The sequence below is a fragment of the Lissotriton helveticus genome, chromosome 1_1 (assembly GCF_964261635.1).
Source record: "Lissotriton helveticus chromosome 1_1, aLisHel1.1, whole genome shotgun sequence".
NCBI lineage: Eukaryota > Metazoa > Chordata > Amphibia > Caudata > Salamandridae > Lissotriton > Lissotriton helveticus.
The window spans coordinates 747,216,527-747,239,402 of record NC_136057.1 but is presented as its reverse complement, the minus strand read 5'-3'; the positions used below and the strand labels follow the sequence as shown (position 1 = coordinate 747,239,402).

Here is a 22,876-nt window from a genome sequence, read left to right as displayed (position 1 = left end):
GTAGGTCCATGGTGCTAGATGCTGCTGCCGTCTCGGCTTCCACTGAGACCACTCGTTCTTCCAGATTATTAACACGCTCCCCTAGGTTCATACAGACTTTTGTTAGTTTCCTGACTGCCCCTTGAATTTTTCTGGCTGCTGCCTGAGATTTACGACTTTCCTGACGAACTTCTTCCCTGTGCGAGATTATCTCCTGATGGATAACCTCTAGGAGAGACATCTGAGCCGTCTCCCCCCCTGGACTGTCTTGAACTGTATTAGCAAGCTTGGACGTCAGTTGTTCCTTTTTTTTATGTTGGATTTTCGGGCCTGTCATGACTTTCACTGCGGTTGTTGGAGGGTTAAGATCATCGTGTTCCAGATCACTGTCAGTGTCTGCGTCAGACCCGCTAATTTCTTGATCCAAACTACTATCCCCTTCCTCCGACCATTCCCCACCCTCTGACACTGAAAAGAATGCTTCACTGGGGACCTCTTTTTTGTCACTTGCATCGCCCCCGGTTTCCTCCTCCGATATTCCTTCTAGCGGATTGAGTGCGGGCACAATGCCCTCCGCTTCTCCTATACCAGGATTCACTTTCTTACACCCCAGTGTGTCTTCATTTTGATCCTGGAGCGCGGGGATGTCTATATCTATTTCATTTGTGGGCATCATAGGGGGCCCCCCCCCATCTTCAGCTCTCATCATAACCTGGACAACCTCGTTACTGGTAGGGATAACATCAGGAGTATCATTAGAGCCTTTTATTTTAGCCAGTTTCTGGAAAATATTTGATATCGGGGTGGTTCCCTGGGAACCCTGGGAATCTAGATTGACTTTACTATTTCCCTGTTGTTGTGCCATTTTTTTATTTGGGGTATCTTGTTTCCTAGTCTTTTTGCCCTCCGTCTCGTTCTCTATAGTTAAGCCTGCTAAATCCGCTGCAGCCTTTCTTCTAGCAGCTGCCTTAGCGCCTGCAGTAGTTTTGGGGGCCATAATTTCTCTCCTCCTTTCTAGAAGCCCGAACTGCGCCTCACCGCTCGTGCTGTTGCACCCCCGGATTTTTCCCTCTGGGCTACAGTCTGCCAGAGTCTCCAGAGCCTCCAGAGCTCTCAGGGCGCTTTTCCCAACACTACAGGGAGAATACAGCCGCTGACTCAGTCGGATCTCCAGAGCCTCGATCTGTCTCCTCCTCCTCCGCTGTAGGTCCCGCCTCGCCCCCCTCACCTGCGAACTCCGCTGTGCTTGCCTGCTGGACGCCGACTCCGCAGCCTCTGCAGCCTCTGCCAGCAAGTTGACCGCCGATAGGGCTCTCCGCCTCCTCACAGCCCGTAGCAGTTCCACCAGAAGCCGCTGTAGCGGCCAACCGCAAGTAAGTTTCATGCGGCAGGGGCGGTATCACGTTCAGTGTTTGTTGCGTTTTTTCCCTTGCCTTTCTTGCCTTTCTTGCGCTCAGATCGGCTGGCTGGGTCTTTAAATCCTCATTAGGTTATACATCTGCATAACCTCGCAAATCATGTCATGTATTCACTCTGCGGCACAGTGGTGCGTGGTTCGGGTTCTTTGGGGTCCTACAATCTCCCAGACCGCATCTCCTCACTCGAGCTGCTTCCCGACCGTCCTACACGGCCGCATCTAGAAATGGCGTATGGGAATCCTTTAAAGCCTCATTAAGAGGGGAAACAATCAGCTGTGCAGCCAAATTAAGGAAAGAGGATAGAAGTAATTTGGAGAAACGTACGTTAGAGTTAGCAGAAGCTGAGAAATGCCACATAATGGAAATAGCTTCAGGTCAGGATAGTTCGGAAACTACTAGAACTATGTCTTTAATCAAGGGGGAGATCCTAAAAATAATTACGCAGAAGGAGATTGGTAATTATCAGACACATAGAGCAAGGAGATATGAGACAGGCGAGCAAGCTGGAAGAGTCCTAGCTCTCCGTATCAGGCAGGAATCGAATAAAAATAAAATTGCGAAGATTAAATATAATGGTGTGGAGCATACAGACCCTAAAGCTATAATGGAGGTATTTCAGAATTTTTATCAAAAATTATATGATCAGGAGACTGGGATGGTATCAACTTCGCAGGAGTATGGGCCTTTATGCCCATCGCTGGGGGAGGAGGATAAGATGCGACTGGACTTAGACATAACATCAGAGGAGATCAAGACTGCATTATATGAATTAGCAGCGGGCAAAGCAGTAGGTCCAGATGGGCTACCATTAGAAGTGTATAGGGCTCTTGAAGATGAAATCCTTCCTATGTTGGTAGACCTTTTTAATGGAATAATCTGCTCGGGAATGATCCCTGACACATGGAAACAAACCAATATCGTAATATTTCATAAAAAGGGTAAACCTGAGGAAAACCCTGGCTCGTATCGGCCAATATCATTGATAAATTCGGACGCAAAACTCTATTCGAAAGTATGGGCCAAAAGACTAGGGAGGGTAATTGGTCAACTTGTCTCACCCTGGCAGCATGGGTTTGTCCCGGGTAGGGGCACAACAGAACACATCGCGCGAGCAATCTCGCTGTTTGACTCGAATGCTGCTACAGGAGGAGATATGGCCATGATCCTTTTAGATGCCGAAAAGGCCTTTGACCGTGTAGTCTGGGATTTTATGTGGGAGGTGTTAGCTAGAAGGGGTTTTGGAGAAAAATGTAGAAATGCAATTAAAGCTATGTATAGAGATCCTGTAGCCAGAATTAACGCAATGGGTTTGCAGTCGGAAGAAGTGGTGATTAAGAGAGGAACTCGACAGGGATGTCCCTGTTCTCCGTTACTTTTTTCTCTCTTTATCGACCCTTTTATCAGGAAAATCCTCGCTTCTGATAACATATCCCCAGTCATAACCAATGGTCATAGCACTAAATTATTGGCATATGCGGATGACTTGGCAATCACCACCGGGGATCCGCAAACGGCAATGATTGAACTTACTCATCTTGCGCATGAGTTTGGATTATGTTCTGGCTATAGGCTTAATACGGAAAAAACAATAATAATTGGGACAAAAAACATCCATAAAAGAGATCCAAGATATGTGGATTCTGCAGTCTATCTTGGGGTAAGAATCAATGCTAATGTTGGGAAAATTATTGAGGAAAATTACCTGCCTCTACTCACTTCAATAGATAGAGAACTCAGAAGAATAGATGTCTTACATTTATCCTTGATTGGAAGGGTGAATGTATTGAAAATGTCAATGTTTCCGAAATTGTTGTATTTATTCCGTGCCATACCTTTACTAGTAGAAGAAGGTTTGCTAAAAAAAATGGAAGCAGTTTTTGTAAAATTTGTGTGGCAGTATGGGAAAATCCGGAGATCATTAGCTCGACTTTCTGCACCAGTGGAGGAGGGAGGGCTATCTGCACCCAATTTGAGGCTGTACCACTGGGCTTGTTTACTGCTGCAAATGAATCATCTGTTGAAAAATGATGTTTTAGAAACTCCACCTGGCTTTTATAGAATTCCCTCAATATATGAAGTATTAGTAGGAGAAAGGGCTCTGGGGCTTTTAACACGAGAAATTAATGTCTTATACTTTAAAAGGAGTAAAAGCAAAGTAATGCTAAGTGCATGGGGTACTTGGAAGGCGATATTGAAATTTTTGAAAATTCCGAAGATCAATGGTATGATTGACCTATGGAGCTCAAAACCTTTTTCTCATCTTGGAGAGAATAGAAATAGCAGCTCATGGAAGGCGCTGGGTATCAGATATTTGGGGGATGTCATGTGTGGGGATGATATTTTGGAGTTCGATATTTTACAACAGAAATTTGGTATTCCTGTCACCCACTGGCTCCTGTATAGTCAAGTCAAGCAAACGATTAAATCACTCAGACCGAGATTAGTATTACAGGAGATAAATCCTCTGATAAAATATGTAATAAATGGTGGCAAGAAGATCAAAGTAGGGTATAGTCATCTCTTGAAGGCGTTGGGTAATGATATTGTACAGATAGAGTCTGCTTGGGCTAAAAAAATAGGGGATCCAAATGTAGACATAGATTATGCGCTTGCACTGAATAAAAAGGTATTAAGAGCAACTAATTTAAAAGCGCAGCATTACAAGATGGTCTTCAATTTGTATTATACCCCTGCAAAGTTGTTTCAATGGGGTTTAAGAGACAACGATAAATGCCCGAGGTGTAATCAAGGCCCGGCGGATCTTCTGCATATCTTTTATTCTTGTCAGAATCTCACACCTGTTTTAACAGAAATGGAAAAAATTTTATCGGGGCTGCTAGAGCTTCAAATATCTCTATCCCCAATCACGGTTTTACTTGGTAGGGATGGAAACTTAGCAATTGGACACGAAGCTGAAGCATTTATTTTTCTATCCTTAGCTGTTTTTAGAATCTTAATTGCCGCGGCTTGGAAAGACCCGATTGCGCCCTCTTTTCAGATGTGGCTAACCAGGCTGCTGGGGATCCATAATATAGAGGAATGCCTATATAGCTTTAAGGGCAAAAGGGGGAAAGAGTATGGTAAAATGATCTGGGCTCCTCTTAGGAATTGGAGAGAACTAAGATGAATAGATGGGGAGTTGATGGAAGAACGATCCCCTTGCATTATTTGGACTGTAACATTTTTTGTGAACTTGTGCTGTTCTTCTGTCGATCGCTGAGATTTCTACATATTAATTGTCTGATTTTATTACATGCAATATAGTTTAAGTCCATATGTGTAAATGTCTGATGGTATTCAGTTGGTATTTGTAATTCTGTGTCATATTCCGATCCATCTCAATAAAAATATTTATAAAAAAAAAAAAAATGAAGGGGCCGAGCTGTACTGTTTGAGTTCTATTTACCAAAAAAGAACTAAACCATTGCAAAGTTTCAGAATGTAGCTCAATTTTGTGTCTTTTTTTCATTTCTAAGCTGTGTGGTACATTAACAAATCCGCCAAAAGATCTAGTAGTATCATGGAAACTGCTTTGCCCTGATCCACTAGTAACTTGATGTTGTCGAGCAACGCTAACATGGTGGACTCTGTACTAGTCTTGGCTCTAAAATTTGTATGAGATGGGTCTAGTAGACCATTGTTCACCAAGTAAGCTGCCAGTTGACCATTGATACATTTTTCAAAAATATTGGACATGTAGGGAAGTTGAGAAATTGGCTGGTAATTTGAGAGAATGGAGATATCCATGCCAGTTTTTTTAGTCAAGGGTGTAACCAATGCTTGTCTCCAAGAATCTGGATGTGTTGCTTCGGACAATTAGCTATTAAATATTTGTGTTAAGCAAGGGCTCAATGTTGAGGCAAGACACCATAACCCCACAATTACGTAGATTTTTTATTTATATTGTAAAACTGAAGGACCCTCTATACGTGATAATGGGGACGCAGGGGTTGTCTTAAATGAAGTTGCTAGAACTTGTGACTTGTGGGATAGTTGGAACCACGTTTTGTTTGAAAAAGTTTGGAGGTTCAAAATATTATTTTGCTTACAGATAGTGAGCACGCCCTAATTGTTGTAAATAAAAGGTATCAATACAATGAATACAGCTTATGATCTCTACGCTTTTTAAGAAAGATTGTCATATACAGCTCATGCCAGAAAAAAAGAACCATATCTTCATTATCAAATGATTGAAACGAGACAAAAAAGAAGAGGAAAGGATATTGAAAATAACTTAATACAGTCATAGGCAATTGCATCAGGGTCTAATCAATCAGGTGATAGTCTCATCTGCATATGATAGTCTTAGTAGAGGGGTAACAATACTTGCAAAAAGCAATTCTCTGCAATTCTAATTGCAAGAGATGGCAGATTTTTAATGCTCTTACAGTATATGACACTAATGAAAATGACCCACTAATGTTCCAACATTTGCTTTTTGGAAGTGGCTTCCTGAGAGGGTCTCCTCATTATGTGTGAAGATATCAATCTAATGCTAGATTCTGACATTGATGTGTCTAATGCCTTAACTGGACACCATATGTGTCAAGCATGAGTTGCTGTCCAACATGACATAAGCTCTGACGTGTGGGGTGGTGGATGGCTGGTGTTACTGCCTACTTGAATCTTCTGGCTATACATATTATCAAGCACCACATACACGTATCTCTAGTTTATATATGATTTGGGTTGCTCAATTCCTAGCTCCATATATCTTGGTTTGTCACTTTCCCCATATCATCTCTTTTCAAGAATTTGTATGTACCAAACCTGTCCCTAGGACAAGGACATTAGCTAGAAGCTTGCTTCATAATGATCAGTATAAAAATATATGATTAAAGTACTGTACAATGTTTTTTTAAGAAACTACTGTCTCTGCCTCTCCTTTTATAATAGTATAGGACAGTAGTTCTCGAATGAGCCATTCAGAAACAACTGCCTTTGACTAGATAGTAAGTCAGTTACTATAAACAATTAAGGCCAAACAGTCACTGGCTAAGTCAGTGTATGTGCAGGAAGTAATATAATTGCAATCAGAGGCAAAACATCAAAGCACTATATAAACAAGTGTGTTCAGTGCTCCCACACAAACAGAAGTGAGTACAGATACATGTGAGTATATATTGTAAAAACAAACCACTATGGTCTTCGATTACATCAATTTGAAACAATTTATAGCTGAGGACAACAAAAATGAACATCAAAGGCCAAGTCTGATGGTTATTTTATCAATGATATTTTGACCTCTACAGGCATTTCTGTGGTCTCTTCAAGACAGAGAAGAGTTGGCACACCTTTGTGTAGGTTTGTAATTGAAAAGATGATTGAAGATGATGTACCTATATGATTGGGCATTGAATGCACACATTTTATAACTAGAAGTAATAGTGAGAAAAAATACCTAAAGGTTTGGAGCAGCCTGATGAATGAGGAGTAAATCTTATAACTGTGGTAGGCAAACTGCCATGCAGCCTTAGTGCTCCAGTCTGGCGGTGTGAGGAGACAAATAATCAAGATGTAGCACCGTTGCAGTGTGTATGATCACTATCCATCCTTGTATAATTTAGAATGCCATAAATGCTGTTGTCGGAGGGCTACCCTTAGTTTCACTATTCAAAAAGCACAGAAATCTCAGAGATGAGACAGAAAGATTATGCAATTCTTCAATGTGTTTAGGAATTGAGCATGCTATTTTGATTCGACAGGGGATATCTACCTCACATGCTGTCCCTATTCATCAAGAGCAGCAGCACTGTGAGGGGTTAGGACGTGAGTGAGAATAGAGCTTCGTGATCCATGAGTAAGCTAGCAAGGATTGAAGGATGGTTCACACATGCGCAGGACTATAGGCCTGATGATGGAATGGCAAGTTGGCACTATGCTGCCTTCAAGATGATAAAAGGGCATCTAGACATTCAAGCCTCTTATCCATCTGTCATCTTGTCAGCATTTGATGATTATGCCCTTTTTTTAAATATCTGTTTTGACTCTGCTCTTACCCATGTTTTCACTCAACGGTGACTCCACCATTCCCCGCAAAGGGTTGTTTTGAATTGCTGTAGGTCACAATTCATCTGTTACAAAACAGAACATTCAATATGGAAGATATCTAGATATCTTAGTTGAATAAAAATTGATATACATCATAAAATGTGACTGGACAGGTTGTCCTTTCCCTCTCATTCAATGATGCACAAATAACTGATGCTATCCAACAGTAAATAAAACCTTTGGGAATGTTAATTTTAGGTCTGGCATTAGCCAAGTATTCTTGATTATACTAAAATGAAAGTATATTATACTTGCTTAAAGGGGCTTTCAGACACCTCTCTTCACTCATTGGTCTGTTGTTGTGTCATTCACATTTTACTTCCACCCACTGCAGCATACATCATTGGGAAATGGGCAGCATACTTCAGTCACTGGTTAACTTCACTTTGAGTAACGCATTTTGCTCATTCACAATGAGCACACATACACAAAGTTTGCCAGTGTATTTGTTTTTACTTTCTACTTATTTTAGAGGTGTCTTTATGTTTAGAGCTTGAGGTGAATACAGGAGCTTTGTACCAGATGTGAGGACAGGCCTCACTCCAAGCTTTGCCAGTTCCTGTCTTCTGCCAATGGTATTGTAAATTCCTTTAGAATTGTCCTTTGTTTATCTGACTGCTGGTATTTCACAGCATAACAGGTTGCTTCCATTTTAAACTGTATTGAGTTATCCTCTTTATAATGTCCATGCAGAACACATACGGAAAGCTTCAATATCATACATGTGAATTAATAAGCAGACAATTCTTCAGAAGATGTTTATTCTGGACCTAATTTCACCAATGATTCCTTATTAAACTTTGCCCAAGAAGAAAATTAACCTTTATTGTGCTTTATTTGCTGAACTTGTAACACATTTTTGCTATGATATATTTCCTTCCTTTTTCATCCCTTCTTTCTTTCTTTCTTTCCTTCCTTCTTTTCAACCATCTTCATTTCTTCCTCCTCTTGTTTTTTTGTTTCTTGCTTTCAGTTTTTCATACTTTTTCCCTACTCCATTCTTTTATTAGTTCTTTCTTTCCTTCCTTCTTTTTCCTATATCTTTCCTTCCTCTTTTTTCATTGTCATAATGTCCTATTTCCCTTCTTTCTTTCTTGCCTTCTTTTTTTCTCTCTCTCTTTTTATCTTTCTTCCCTGTTTCTTACTTTCTTTCTTTTCATGCCTCTTCTTCACTTTTCTTTCTTTTCCTTCTTTATTTCCTTTCTTTCTTCTTTCCGTCTTTCTGTCCTTCTATTCATCTTTTCTTCTTTTTTCTCTTTCTTTATTTACTTATTTTCTTTTCCTTTCTTTTCTTTCATCAATATTTCTTTCCTTTTTTCCTTCACTCTTTCTTCCATTCTTACTTTCCTTCTGTCTTGCTTTCCTGCTTCCTCACCTTCTTTCCTTGCTTCTTCCCTTCTTTTTTCCTTCTTAAATTCATTCTTTCCTTTACTTCTTTCCTCATTCTTTCCTTCTTTTCCCTTTGCCTTCTTTCTTAGTTTCTTCTTTCTTGCCTTATGCTTTCTGTCTTTCTTTCTTTTCCCTCTTTTCCTTTCTTTCCTTTTTCTTTCTTCTCTCTTTCATACTTTTCTGGTTTTCCTTCTGTTGTTCCTTCGTTCCTTCTTTCATCCTTCTTCCTTCTTTTCTTCATTGTTTTCCTTTTTTCCATTTTTTTCCTCCTACCTTCTTTGTTTCTTTCATTCTTACAGGAAAGAGGCTGGCAGCAGGACTGCCGTTTTTATGTCTGTGTTAACAAAAACCTTTTGATTTTTATAAAAATTATGTGTATGACATAGTTACTTATAGGAGTTTTCAGCCGCACTTTATCCAATTGTGTGGTGCTGTGTTTATATTGTCCTCCAACCCACTCAAGCATGCACCAAGGGGAAAAGCATCAGTCCACATTATTCATTGACTGACTTCATTATGAGTTATCGCATGCTGCCCTTTCACAATGAGCACATCTACACAAGTAGTTCCCTTCAGTGCCAAGGATACTGTAGTAAGGTGTGCTTTTCTAAGACAAACCAACATTTTTGCCTTCAGTCACTGACGAACACCCTGCAGATTCCAGAAAAATAAAGTTTTGCAAAAACTACGAAAGAAAAAAACAAGAATTGCTAAAAAGCTGGCGGACAATGCCAGACTTATTGGCTTTGCAAATGCTTGTTTTGTTATATGTGGCGACCAGCATTCCCAAGGCAAAGGGACTGGGAAAAGGGATTGAAGTACATTTAGACTAAGTAACATATTAGACGAGTAGCACAATGGCAAGGCATAAACAAATATGAAGCTCATCACGACATATGAACCATGAGGAGAAACAGGAAAATAAAAAATAAGGCGATGATAAGTGTTAGAAATTAGATCTCTGGTTGGCTAAGGCTTGAGCCAAAGCCAGGCAGGGACCACCACTCTAGTCAGGGCAAGGGAGTTACACGCCAAAGATAACCCCTGCTCAACCCCTTCGTAGCTTGGCATGAGCAGTCAGGCTTATCCCGGTGACGATGTGTAAAGCATTTGCGCAACACACACAGCAACAACATACTAGGCACACCACAAAAGGAACTCCACACAAGGTTATATGTAAATATAGCCTTTGTATTATCATAAAACACATTATTTATTTATTATTATTTATTATTTGTGAGTATTTATAGAGCGCAACCTACCGCTCCGAAGGGAGCATCTTGGCGCTGAGCGTGTGTATGAACTTTGGTGGAACATCTAGATAGCTGCCATCACAGAACTGTCAGATTGCTGATAAATCCATGTTTTCAGGTGTTTCCTGAATATACTTTCAGAGTCGATAAGTCTTAGGTTTAGTGGCAAGCTGTTCCATGCCCTAGCTGCCAAGACTGTGAAAGTTTTTCCTCCCCAAGTTTTATATTTATACCTCGGGATTTTGGTGAGGTTACCACTAGAAGATCTCAGGCAGCGCACTGGGTCGTAGCGCACAAAACGCTTAGCGAGATACTTTGGTCCTGTGTTTTTCAAAGCTTTAAAAACTGTGAATAGAAGTTTGTAGAGAATTCTCTTATGCAGAGGCAACCAATGAAGAACATTCAATGCTGCGGAAGCTGAGGATCTCCTAGGTAGTTTTAGAACTAGTCTTGCCGCAGCATGTTGTATACTCTGCAATTTCTTCAGAGTGGCCCTTTTTACTCCCGCCATCAGCCTATTGCAATAGTCGAGTCGTGAGAGTATTAGAGCGACCACGACAGATTTCCTAGCTGCAATGGGGAGAAAATTGAAACATTTCTTAAGGGATTTGATGAGGCCGAAACAACGACCAGCTGTGATTCTAACATGCTCATCGAAAGAGAGGGCTGCATCAAATTGGACTCCCAGGTTTCGCGCAGAGACCACTGAGCTAGGTGGGGCCGCTGAATCCTTTGGCCACCAGTCCTTAGGGCAAAAGAGATGGTTTTTGCCTAGTGGGAGGATTTCCGTTTTTCCGCTATTGCATTTCAAATGGTTCTTCCTTAACCACTGGAACACCTCCTTGAGACAATTCTGGAACCTCTGTTCTACGTCCGTACAATTATTGTCGATCGAGACGACAAGTTGGGTGTCGTCCGCGTAAGACGTGACTAGGATCCCATGAGACTCTATCACAGCTAGGAGGGGTGCCATATAGATGTTAAAAAGCAATGGGCCTAAAATGGACCCCTGCGGCACACCGGATGAGATGGTTTTCTCGCTGGATAGGTGGGGACCCAAAGATACCGATTGGGACCTATTAGTCAGGAAGGATATTATCCAAGCCAGTGCTGTATCTGTCACGCCAATCTCTCTCATCCTATCAATCATGATGACATGAGAGATGGTGTTGAACGCTGCCGTTAGATCAAGCAGGATGAGGACAGCTTTCCTGCCCTCATCCTGGAGGAACTTGATGGAGTCAGTGAGTTCAATCAGGGCAGTTTCGGTGGAATGTCTGGGACGAAAACCTGACTGTTGTGGGTGGAGGATGTTATGTTCGTCCACAAAAACTTTTAACTCATGGTACACCATCTGTTCCGTGATCTTTCCCAACACTGGCAGGAGTGATATTGGGCGCATGTTCGACAAGTCCGTTGTTGCTTTGTTGGGTTTCTTCATCAGGGGCTTCACGATGGCTTTTTTCCATTCGTTTGGGACTGCCCCTGTGTTTAGAGACGCGTTTACGATCGCATTGATGTTGGGGTTAACTGCGTCAATTAAATGATGCAGTATACGGGGGGGACATGAGTCCGTAGGTGCCCCTGATTTACAGGCCAGGATGGCTTTACGGGTCTGTTGGAGAGAGACAGGTTGAAAACAGCTCAGAGTGTGTTAAGTGTTTACGTCCTGATTAGGTGGTTCTGAGATCAGAGTGGTTGAGGGCGGAAGGAAATCCTTTTGAATGGTTGTGATCTTTTCCTTGAAAAAATCAGCAATTTGGTTGCATAGAGTTTCCGACGGAGGAATTTCAGGTTGAAGGGCCTTAGGGTGGATGAATGATTTTACGATAGAGAAGACCGTACTTTGCTTCTGGTGGGCGTCATTAATGACTTTGATATAGTAGTCTTTCTTGGCGGCTTTTATACTTGAGAGATATAATTTTCTCTGATGGATATAGATGATTTTAGATGCCTCATCGTATGTTTTCCTCCATTTCCTTTCTTTTATTCTGCAAAGCAGGTGGCTCTCTGTTAAAGTCTGTGTATACCACGGAGCACTCAGTTTCCTTCTGGAGGACTGGGCATGGCCATTTTTAGGATTTGAGTTTTCTAGGATGATTTGTTCCATCCAGTCATGGAAATTGCGTGAGTCTACAGATGCATTTCCCACCGGCTTTGGTGCCTGCGCCAATAGCTGAGAGTCCAACTTTATGCAGTCAGTAACCTTTTTCCAGTTTACCGCGAAATTTGGTAAAGATCACTTTTTTGTTAGAAGAGTATGCTCTCTTTGGTGGATTTCAAAGGGTATAAAACTGTGATCTGTCCAAATTTGGGGAATGGGTGCGGACGTGGTCATAGTGCCTAAATTGGAGCAAATGCCATCAAGCGTGTGGCCGGCTTGATGGGTAGGGGCAGTCACCAGTTGTTTCAGGCCGAAGATGTTCAAGGTGTGCTGAAAGCAGATGGCGTGTGGGTCATCGGGCGACTCCAATTGCAGGTTCATGTCCCCCATCAAGGTGAAATTGGGATAACGTAACATGAGTGGCCCTAGGATGTCACCCAGGGAGTCTAGGAAGGGGGTCGCGTTGCCTGGTGGGCGGTATATTAGGCCCCCCGAGAAAGAGGTAGAGGCATTAAGCTTAATCGAGAATCCGATACTCTCTCCTCCCTTATGTATGCCCAGATCAAACGTATGGCATAGGAGGGACTTTTTTGCAATAAGTGCAACTCCCCCTCCACGTCCGATTGGTCTGTCCTGTCTGAAGATGGTGAAATCAGGTGGGAGTGCAGTGGCCAAATCGGGATTGGAAGAGTCGTTAAGCCACGTCTCTGTTATGAAGAGAACGTCGAGGTCATGATCCATAATTAGATCATGGATGTCTTGACTGTGACAACACAGTGAACGGGCATTTATTAAGCCTCCCTTGAGACTGGGGCTACTGGAATTTTGCTGAATTACATTTTTGGGAGTCTCAGGGTCTATCCAAGGGGCCGTCCATCGACAGCTGATACATGAAAAGGGTCCCCAAAGAAGGTCCATGGGGGGATCACCCATACACGTTTTACCTGACTTAGGCCGTAAAGCCAGTAATTCCCCTCTGTCATACCTAATGAGCAGTGATGCTCGGCCAGAGTGCCCTGCGCCCGACGCGGTCTTGGCCATTAGATGGTAATCACACAATATACACTGTGCCAACTGGCACTGGGCAATATTTACAGGGGATTATTTACACATTACAGGGTCACGTGGGCCACTGTCAGAATCCTCACTTGGTAAAAATAGTAACAGTAAGACATATCATGATCTTAGAACACAACCAGTAATTACTGGCACACTATACTAAGCATCATCCTGCAACATAAATCATATCATGTACAGTATCACATTAGGCGAGAAATATATTCTGCGCCAACCTCATAATACTAAACATAGTAGACCATAACCTCTTAAACATAACTCGCATTAGGAAATAAACGTACTAACATGAACCGTAGTAGGGAATAACTCACACCTAAACCACAGTAGAGAATAACCTAAAACATAACACAGTATGCAAAATCTCATAATCATAAAATCAGATCTAGAGGCATAAAAACAGGGTGGGTAAAATATACTATATAAATTACATTTCCTAGCACCTCATAAACCACACTAGGGCCTGGGGCCCTACAAACCTAACAGTCCCCCTGGCCAACTGGCCAGCTCTAAGGGGCTCAAATGCCCTAGGTCCAAAAGTCAGGGCACGCTGCCAATGCAACAGGAGTCAGGGGTGCTCAATTGCGCAAACCTAAACATTGCAGCTGGCACTAAGTGCTGCGCAGCTGTGAAAAGATGGGGCAAAGGAGTGCATCTCACTCCGCATTCAAACATGTCCCCTAAGAAAGAATAACCTAAATGGTGCAGCTGCCCACTACTTGCTGGGCAGCTGTGTAGATCGTATAAGGGCCTGGGCTGTCACTGGGTCCATGGTACAACTAGGCCCATCTTGCAGTAACTGCCCGCGCTGGTGTGGCTCAGCTGGAAATGGGGAAAAGGGGCCCTGGTACATCTGTGCCCTAGGGGCCTCACTGAGGCCCTTTAAATAAATGGGCCCCAACGTTGGAGCCACTCGGAGCTCTAGAACAATTATGCCACGTTGTTGGAGCCACCTAGGCTCTGAAAATACTTCTGCCAAACGTTGGAGCCTGTAACCGGGTCCCCCATGCGCGCCCCGCTGTAGGGCACGACCTGACCATATGTGACCCCCCCCTCTTCTCTCCACAGCCCACGCAGTACTCAGAGTGGACCAGCCAGGACACCTACAGCTGCGACGAGGAAGACGTCTGGCCCTTTAACAGGAACGAAGGTGAAACAGAGGGGGAGGAGCCCAGCAGTTGGATAAAAGGAGAATACGCCCAACACCAGGTGTGTTTATACACCGGAGGAGCGGTCAGTGAGGAGAAGAGCGGAGTGGCGGGAAGCAGCGAGGAGGAGCGGAGAAGCGGAGGACGAGAGAGCAGAGAAGAGGAGCGGAGATTCGGAGGACGAGGTGACGGGAAGACCGAGTGGCGCAACAGCAACAGGTGGCTCAGCGAAATCAGCATCGCGGAGGAAGAGGAGAGGCCGACTCGAGACTGGAGCTGGGAGCCGAACGCTGGGAGCATCCCGGACACCACACCACAGACGGGAGGACCCGAAGGGAGAGCCGAGGACGAACAGGAAACGCCTGGAGGCCAACCCCATGATCCGCCCAGCCGTACGCCAGGAGGGGTACAGCTCACAGAGGTGCGTAACCGCTTCCTGGGGTGGTTTAGGAAAAGAGCTAGACGGATAACTTAAAGGGGGGAGAAGCCTGAGAGTCGGGTCCCGGGTAGCCTTCACAAGCACCTCCCCTCCCAAGTGCTTTATAATCACGTACCCGACTGGGTCCACTTCACTGGGTGTTTCCCTCACAGCCCCTTCCTTGAGCCTACATCGGAGTACCTGTTCCGTATTACTGATACCCGCCTCTCTTCTGTTTTCCCCTTTTTGGTGTCTGCGAGGGTGGACAGCACGGAGCCTCCAGAGCCCCACCGAAGGAGGAGACCAGTCCGGAGAAGAGAGGAAGGAGTACTCCGGAAGATCCGAAGAGAGAGAAGTAGATCACCCCGACGAGGAGCAGTTCGCAGAACATGTACTGATTCAGTGTTTGAACAATTAAAAACCGGTATCACTAAGACTCGTCTCCTGCCCTTTCCTGGTCCCGCTGTTACAGAGCCACACGGGGCTCTGTAAATAAATAATGCCTCCAAGCACTGTAAGACTCAGCCCCACTCACCGGGCTGATTGGAGACTTCTCATACCCAGCGCAAGGACAGGCACCGACAATGTGCCTCGCGCCCCCTCCGCACCAGCTCTCCTTACCGGACTCCTCTTGCGTCGGTCTGCAGGGTTGCTGCTTGCTCCAGCCGCCTCTTCACTTCACCCGGGCCTCCTCCTGGGACCCGAGACTTCTAGATGGAGCCTGCGAGGCTCCGGGCAGATCTCGGGTGGCAAGAGGGACTTCCTTTCCTCAAGCGGAAGTCTCGCCCCGCTCCAGGCATTGGGCTGCCTGATTTCCGGTTTTCGACCGGGCCAGCGGCGGTGATATGCGGGGTGGACTCCCGCATTTGAAAATTATTATAACACGGCCACACAATTAAAATATCACAATGAGCGGGGTGGACACCCGCCGTTAATTAAAAGCAACCACGGCATCCCAGCGGGGTGGGCACCCACGAAAGAAAGAAAAATGCGGGGTAGGCACCCGGCGCTATAAATATAAAAATAAGTGGGGTGGGCACCCGCAACACTCCCAAAGAAGGCGGGGTGGGTACCCGCCTTTTAGATAAAGCAACAAGCAGGGTGGGCACCCGCAATGGAATTAGCGAGAGCAGGGGAATCCCTACGTCGGGATTCCCTCTGGACATGCTGCAGCTCAGCGCTGCAAGGGCAATGCACAGAGGATCCTTCCTCAAAATAAAGGGACTCCAGAAATAGCAAATAAAGTGTGCTCTGGGCGCTAGGTTTCAAGTCCTTAAAGGTCCTTAGGGAGAAAGGGGCAATGCAGGGCCCAGGGAGGCAAGCCCTCCTCGCAGCCCCCCCGGGCAACAACACAATAGGTGCCATGGGGGAAGAAAGGCCAGGCCGCCCCCCACTCAATGCACTATAACCAACAACTAGCCTGACCCACAGTACACCTGATAATGAAAATGTGACTCTTAAAGGGTTTCCAATACGTTCTAATTCCCTAGAGTGTGTTCCCTATCACTACTCAGTGTGTGGTGTATCAAATTAAGAATGTCATAAACCCAACATAACGCAAATCCCAACCAGAAGTAACCAGAAAAAGCATGGGAAAGGAGAGAGAGTACCTCAGGGTAGTAACACCAAGGGTGTTGCTGGCTGGTACTCACCAGCATACCCGCTTATCATCATAGGTTGCTCTTTCTCCATGCAGAAAAAGAAAGTGTGTGTATTCTTTTGAAGAAATCTCAAACCCAGTGTAGTAAGAAAAGATAGTAATAACTCAAGTATAAATGAACTATCAGTGCCTAGTGTCTATATATGTGCCCATTGGACACTTGTGAGAATATAGAAGTATAGTTCTCACCGTTAAAAACCGGTGAAGCTTACTGGCTCAGCTTAACTTTATTAGGTGCTGTAAGCTTCCCCAATTAAAAATGGTTTCAGTCAAACCATTATCAATTCTATAAAGCCAACATGTTTTGTTGCTAAATCGTCATGCAACTTCTTCAGTTATGTTGGGGTACCAAATATCAACTTCACGAGAGATTCAGCTAAAACCTATGATGGTATGTATGACAAAAAACACAAAAGGAATGCCATATGTAAAAGCCATCTGCCTCCTGAGAGGACGTCCTGTAATCGAAAGCTTGCTCTGAGGAGTATACACAAACCCATCTTTACCTATCGGTTGCGAACTCTCCTCGTACCTGCAACCGTCTTAGACTGGCACACGCGTCCTCCGATCGCGTGCCCCTGGGGTGATTGCCCACTGTCTAGTCCCCTACAAATGTATAATAACAAGTCATTACATCTCAAATCAGTTCCCTTCATCCTACACAGCATTGTATCGTTTTCCTATCGAGATGATTCTCAAACCATACTTCAATGTTCATATAGCTCAGTACATCTCAATCAGGACACATTGCTCAGTACATCTCAATCAGGGCACCCAAACTCCATATGAGCCCCCTTTCAAAGCGCAGCCTGTTACAATTACATCTTCGGATTTATACCCCGACATGGTGCTTACAATAAACAGCGTGTACCGCATTTATTAACACAGAAAAGAGGCCAAGCTCAAACATACCTCTTCAGTCATTCCAGGTACCTACAACAAATGTGGTGCTGCGTGTTAAAGCCCACATTTCTGCGCACACACCTTACCCCTGCCGCGTCCCACCGGCATGTGTGAAGCTCTGTCATTGAGGTCACACAGCTGCGTGGTATAAATACGTCATTGGCCCCGCCCTTACTACACGAAGGTGCCCCATATCAGCAATGGGCAATTCCTTCGTGAATGGTGGCCATCTTAGCGTGGAGGAACTGACTGCAATAGTCACTTTTAATAAGTTTTTAAGTTCAATATACTTTTAGCACATATTGCGAAAGCGGAAACTTTTAGCAGAAACAGACGTGTATTCAATTTGAACGTTCAAAGACACGAACTACATCCTTAAATAAAAGCATGACACTAATTTCAACAGCTATGCATAAGAGGGAGGCACTGGCACAGATCAATTTTTTTCCCCGGAACAAATTGATTATGTGAGAAAAAAAATTCTTGATAATCAATTGTTAATTTTGATTATTTCATTATTTTCACTCTTCATGTGACAACCTTAGTGTTTTAACTGAAACCATAGGGGCAGAGGAAAACAGTGACCTGCCGACATGGGGCCCTCAATAGTGTGCGGGGTATCGAGTCCCATTTAAACACAAAAATTAAGACAAGAGATGGTCTAGTGACCAAATGGAAAACTGCGGATATTCCTATATATATCTCTTTCACACATAGCTCTCCCCACTTAGTATAAGCAGCACACATGCCGAGCCATGTTATGCACCCTCACCCTGTCCAGATGAATCACAGGCATGACTAAAGTGCATGTAACCATCATGTCCAACGATATCTAGAGCCGCATATCACGGCATCGCACATCATTAAAACATTATGGTGCAGAAAAGGGACATTCAAAATATCAAAAATGCGAGTGACGATGATCACAGGATAGATATCTGATTTTCAACGTCTACTAACTCTATTCCATTCGATAGAGTCATTCAGTCCCACCTGATCCGATCTCTCAGGCAAAAATCCATTTAGCTTCTTTACTTGCCAAAATAGATTCAATATTGTATGTCTCACCCAGCACTCTCTCGAGAACAGTCCATCTCAGATCCCTGGGGTCATGTTGTTTTTCATTAAAGTGTTGCACCAGTCGAGTTGTCAACTTTTTGGCCTTAAGAGTGCTCAAATGCTCTTGTATACGCACTTTCACCTTCCGGGAGGTCAGACCAATGTAATGCAAATGACAGCTACACATCAACCTGTAAATGACGTTGGCTGTGTTGCAATTACTAAACTTGTTCAAAAACATGTTTTACCGTCCTGCAAGATTACACTTTTAGTGACCTGATTAAGGCTACAGACCGAGCAGCCCCCACAAAGATAGTGACCAGATGAAAAATTGGTTGACTGTATTGTTGTGAGAGTGCGGGTATGAACAAGTTCATCCTTCAGGTTGGGCGCTCTATTGAATGCAAACTGTGGAGGTGACATTTTATTAGTGGCCGTGTCAAGGAGGGACGAATGTTTCCTCACTATCTGTCTCACTTTTGTCGAAAGGGGATTAAACGTTGTAACCACTAATTTTTCTGCTTTTCACTCCTTTCCAGGAATGCATCCCGAGGAGTATTTAAAGCACGCTTACGCGCTTGCTTAATGACTTTAATAGGAGACTCCCTCTCTTTCAGCTTGGTCACCAGTTGTTCTAATTGCTCCACAAACTTGCCAGTTGAGGAACAATTGCGGCGATATCGCAAAGATTGGCCCACCAGGAGGTTATCCCTTAGAGCTCTAGGGTGGAACGAACTGTAATGGAGAAGGGAATTCCTGTCCGTGGGCTTTTGATGGACATTAGTAGCCAACCCATGGTCCATGGCTGTGATATCTACATCTAGATATACAGCAGACGTGTTACTAACGGACCAGGTAAACCGTAGGCACTCGTCAGCCTGATTCAGCCATGTTAAAAATGCTAACAGGCGGTCCTCTGAACCCATCCACATACAATAAATCAATCAATACATTTATAAAGCGCACTACTCACCTGTGAGGGTCTCAAGGTGCTGAGGGAAGGGGGGGAGCTGCTACTGCTGGAAGAGCCAGGTCTTGAGGTGTTTACTGAAGGTAAGATGGTCCTGGGTCAATCGTAGGTGGGTTGCAAGGGAGTTCCATGTCTTGGCAGCCAGGTAGGAGAATGCTCTTCCTCCGGTGGTGGCTCTGCGTATCCGTGGTACGCTGGCGAGGGCGAGGCTGGTGGAGCGGAGCTGGCGGGTTGGGGTGTGGAACTTGAAGCGGCTGTTGAGGTATTCGGGGCCGTATTGTGGAGCGCTTTGTGTGCATGGGTGAGGAGCCTGAAGGTGATCCTTTTGCTGACGGGAAGCCAGTGCAGGTCTCTCAGGTGGGCAGATATGTGGCTGTGGCGAGGGATGTCGAGGACGAGTCGTGCGGATGCATTCTGTATGCGCTGGAACCTTTTTCCTGAATCTTGGCTGTTGTTCTTGCGTAGAGGGCGTTTCCGTAGTCCAGTCGGCTGGTCACGAGGGCCTGGGTGACGGTCTTTCTGGTCTTGGTGGGGATCCACCAGAAGATCTTTCGGAGCATGCGCAGAGTGTTGAAGCATGAGGATGAGATGGCGTTGACTTGCTTGGTCATCTTGAGGGTGGAGTCCAGGATGAGTCCCAGGTTGCGTGCGTGGTCCGTGGGTGTTGGTGCGGTGCCCAGGGCTGCGGGCCACCAGGAGTCGTCCCAGGCGGATGTGGATGGTCCGAGTATGAGGACCTCCGTCTTGTCTGAGTTCAGTTTGAGACGGCTGAGTTTCATCCATTCTGCGCAGTTTTTCATTCCTTACTGGAGGTTGGATGTGGCTGTGGCTGGGTCTTTGGTGAGGGAGAGTATCAGCTGGGTGTCGTCTGTGTATGAGATGATGTTGAGTTTGTGCTTGCGTGCGAGTACATCGTCAATATATCTCCTCCAAAGGGAAATATTCCCTTTGAAGGGGTTGGAGGCATGATGTATGGCATTCTCCTCAAACTGGCCTACATAAAAGCAGGCCAGACTGGGGTGAATGTAGCCCCCATTGAAGTCCCCGATACCTTTAGCTACAGCTGATTTTTATATTACTTTTTTTTCCTGTTGAGTGCCTATTCAATACATTGCAGGACAAACGACTGCGGGGTGTAATAAAACCATTCAAGTGCCCCAAGAGCATGCGCTGCTGCCATACTTGGGGTATGCTGGTATATAATGATTCAATATCAATAGTAACCAGCAGTTGGTTTTCCGGATAAACCTCCACGGTCTTAAGGATGTTCAATATGTCGGTGGTGTCTTGCTCGTATGAGCGTTGTGTAATGACTGATTCCCTCAGAAAAAGTCTACACATTGGGACAAGGGCTCCAAAACTGACTAAATGCCTGAAACAATCGGGCGCCCTGGGGGCGGGCGCTGTGGCTTATGGATCTTAGGCAGAATGTAAAATGCGGGACACGCGGTTTCTGACAGATGATAAAATCTGCTTGTTTGTGTGTTATCCATTTTTTCCCCACAACATCCGCTACCAGGGTTTTGATGGTGTCCAGGAGTTCAGGTGTGGGATCTCGCATCAAAAGTTGGCAATTAGTGCAGACCCCTAATAGTCTGAGAAACTCCGTCTCATAATCGCTGGTGTTGAGTACTACCACAGCTCTGCCTTTATCGGCTTGTTTAATTGTTATGGACTTGTTATCCTGTAATGATTTTATAGCTGTCCAATCATTTTTAATCATGTTATTAGAGTGTCCCTGATTGTAAGACTGCTCCAAAACTTCAATGTCATGTAGTACCCACTGTTCAAAACAGTGACCTCAGGACCCCAGGTTTGAGATTTCTTCAAAAGAATACACACACTTTCTTTTTCTGCATGGAGAAAGAGCAACCTATGATGATAAGCGGGTATACTGGGGAGTACCAGCCAGCAACCCCCTTGGTATTACTACCGTGTGGTGCTCTCTCTTCTTTCCCACTATTTTTCTGGTTATTTCTGGGGGGGATTTGCGTTATGATGGGTTTATGACATTCTTAATTTGATTCACCACGACACTCTGAGTAGTGATAGGGAACACACTCTAGGGAATTAGAAAGTATTGGAAACCCTTTAAGTGTCGCATTTTTAGTAACCCTGGGCCCCAGCAGCAGCACGCCCTGGCAGGAACAGCACACCAAGAACAAGTTTGTGGGGTCACAGACCCTTCTTTTATACACACATTTCCTTTGTGCAAAGGTGCAGGGTTTGGAAGAACCAGATACAACTGGTTCAGGAGCACTTTGTGAACATGACTCCTTCCTTCTCTTCACAGAGCAGGCCAGGGACATCAGACGCACCACAGGAGGTGGAGCCAGCATTGTGGTGGGGAGGCACAGTCCTATTCAGGTTCAGGTGTAACTCTACCCTCCCATCTGCATGCAGATCTCCCTATTCATCCCTTGGCAGATTCACCCTGGCTCCTGGAATTCCACAGCCCTCTCAGCACCTGTCAATCACAAGACATTGTTGTGGCGATAGGGCTGCGCCTTAAGTACAAGTCAGCATTAAGCCACTTAACTTGGCTTAATGCTGCCTTGTAAATATGGTCCCTTTTCACGCTAAACTGAGCGTAAAAGGTGTGGGCAATGGATGTTGCAGTGGGCGTTCCAACGCAACATTCATTGATTTTGACGCTGCCCCATATTTACAAGGGTCACGTGAAATATGGGGCAGTGTCAAAATTATGACCTGGGAAAACCTGGTCTTAAACAGGCATAAAGAAGCGAAATTTTTCATTTCTCCTTGTTTAGGCTGTTTCTGTGTGCTGCACATAGAAACAGCAAAAGGCCATTGATTTTTTATGTGCAAGAAGGGGGCCCTTCATGCACATAAACATTCAATCAAATTATTTACGTTTTGCAACTTCTACATAGACGTTTCAAAATGCCATTCCAGATTGTTTATGTGCAGGAAGGGACACCTTCATGCACATAACCAATCTTCCCTTAAAATGCAGGCACCCTTGCACTATGGTGCAAGGGTGTCTGTGTTGGCGCTAGGCAGCTAAAATTAGTGCCAGTGTAGGGGGAATACAGTCCTTGTAAATACGTGCAACCCTGCGTTATGGAAGTGGCGGAGCAAGGTGTTAAGCCAAGGTGGCTAACGCCATGCTCCGCCACTTCCTAGTAAATATGCCCCATAGTTCCATGTTGTTGGGTGAAACATCATTTTAAACGTCTGGTTCTGTTTTGCACCAAGTGAAGGTTAAAAGATGTTCAACAAATCGAGTCTGGCTTGCAGATGAGTAATGTCCATTGTTGATGTTTTACTTTGCTCTGCTTTAAATATGCAGAGATTGGACCGAAGAATTTGTATGTTGTAACATAAAGTATGTGCTTTGGGACACATAATTATCTGGTGTATGCACATACACTCGCTTTATAACAGTGGCTGGAGTTTATCGTCAAAGTAAATTGAAATCTTAGCGTT

The 22,876-nt window shown here is 44.5% G+C and overlaps 1 protein-coding gene across 1 annotated transcript in view; it reads right to left on the bottom strand.

Annotated features, from left to right (window-relative positions):
* The window catches only part of ADAMTS20 (ADAM metallopeptidase with thrombospondin type 1 motif 20), a 1,463,844-nt gene that overhangs the window by 568,159 nt on the left and 872,809 nt on the right, over positions 1–22,876 (bottom strand). The window lies entirely within an intron of this gene.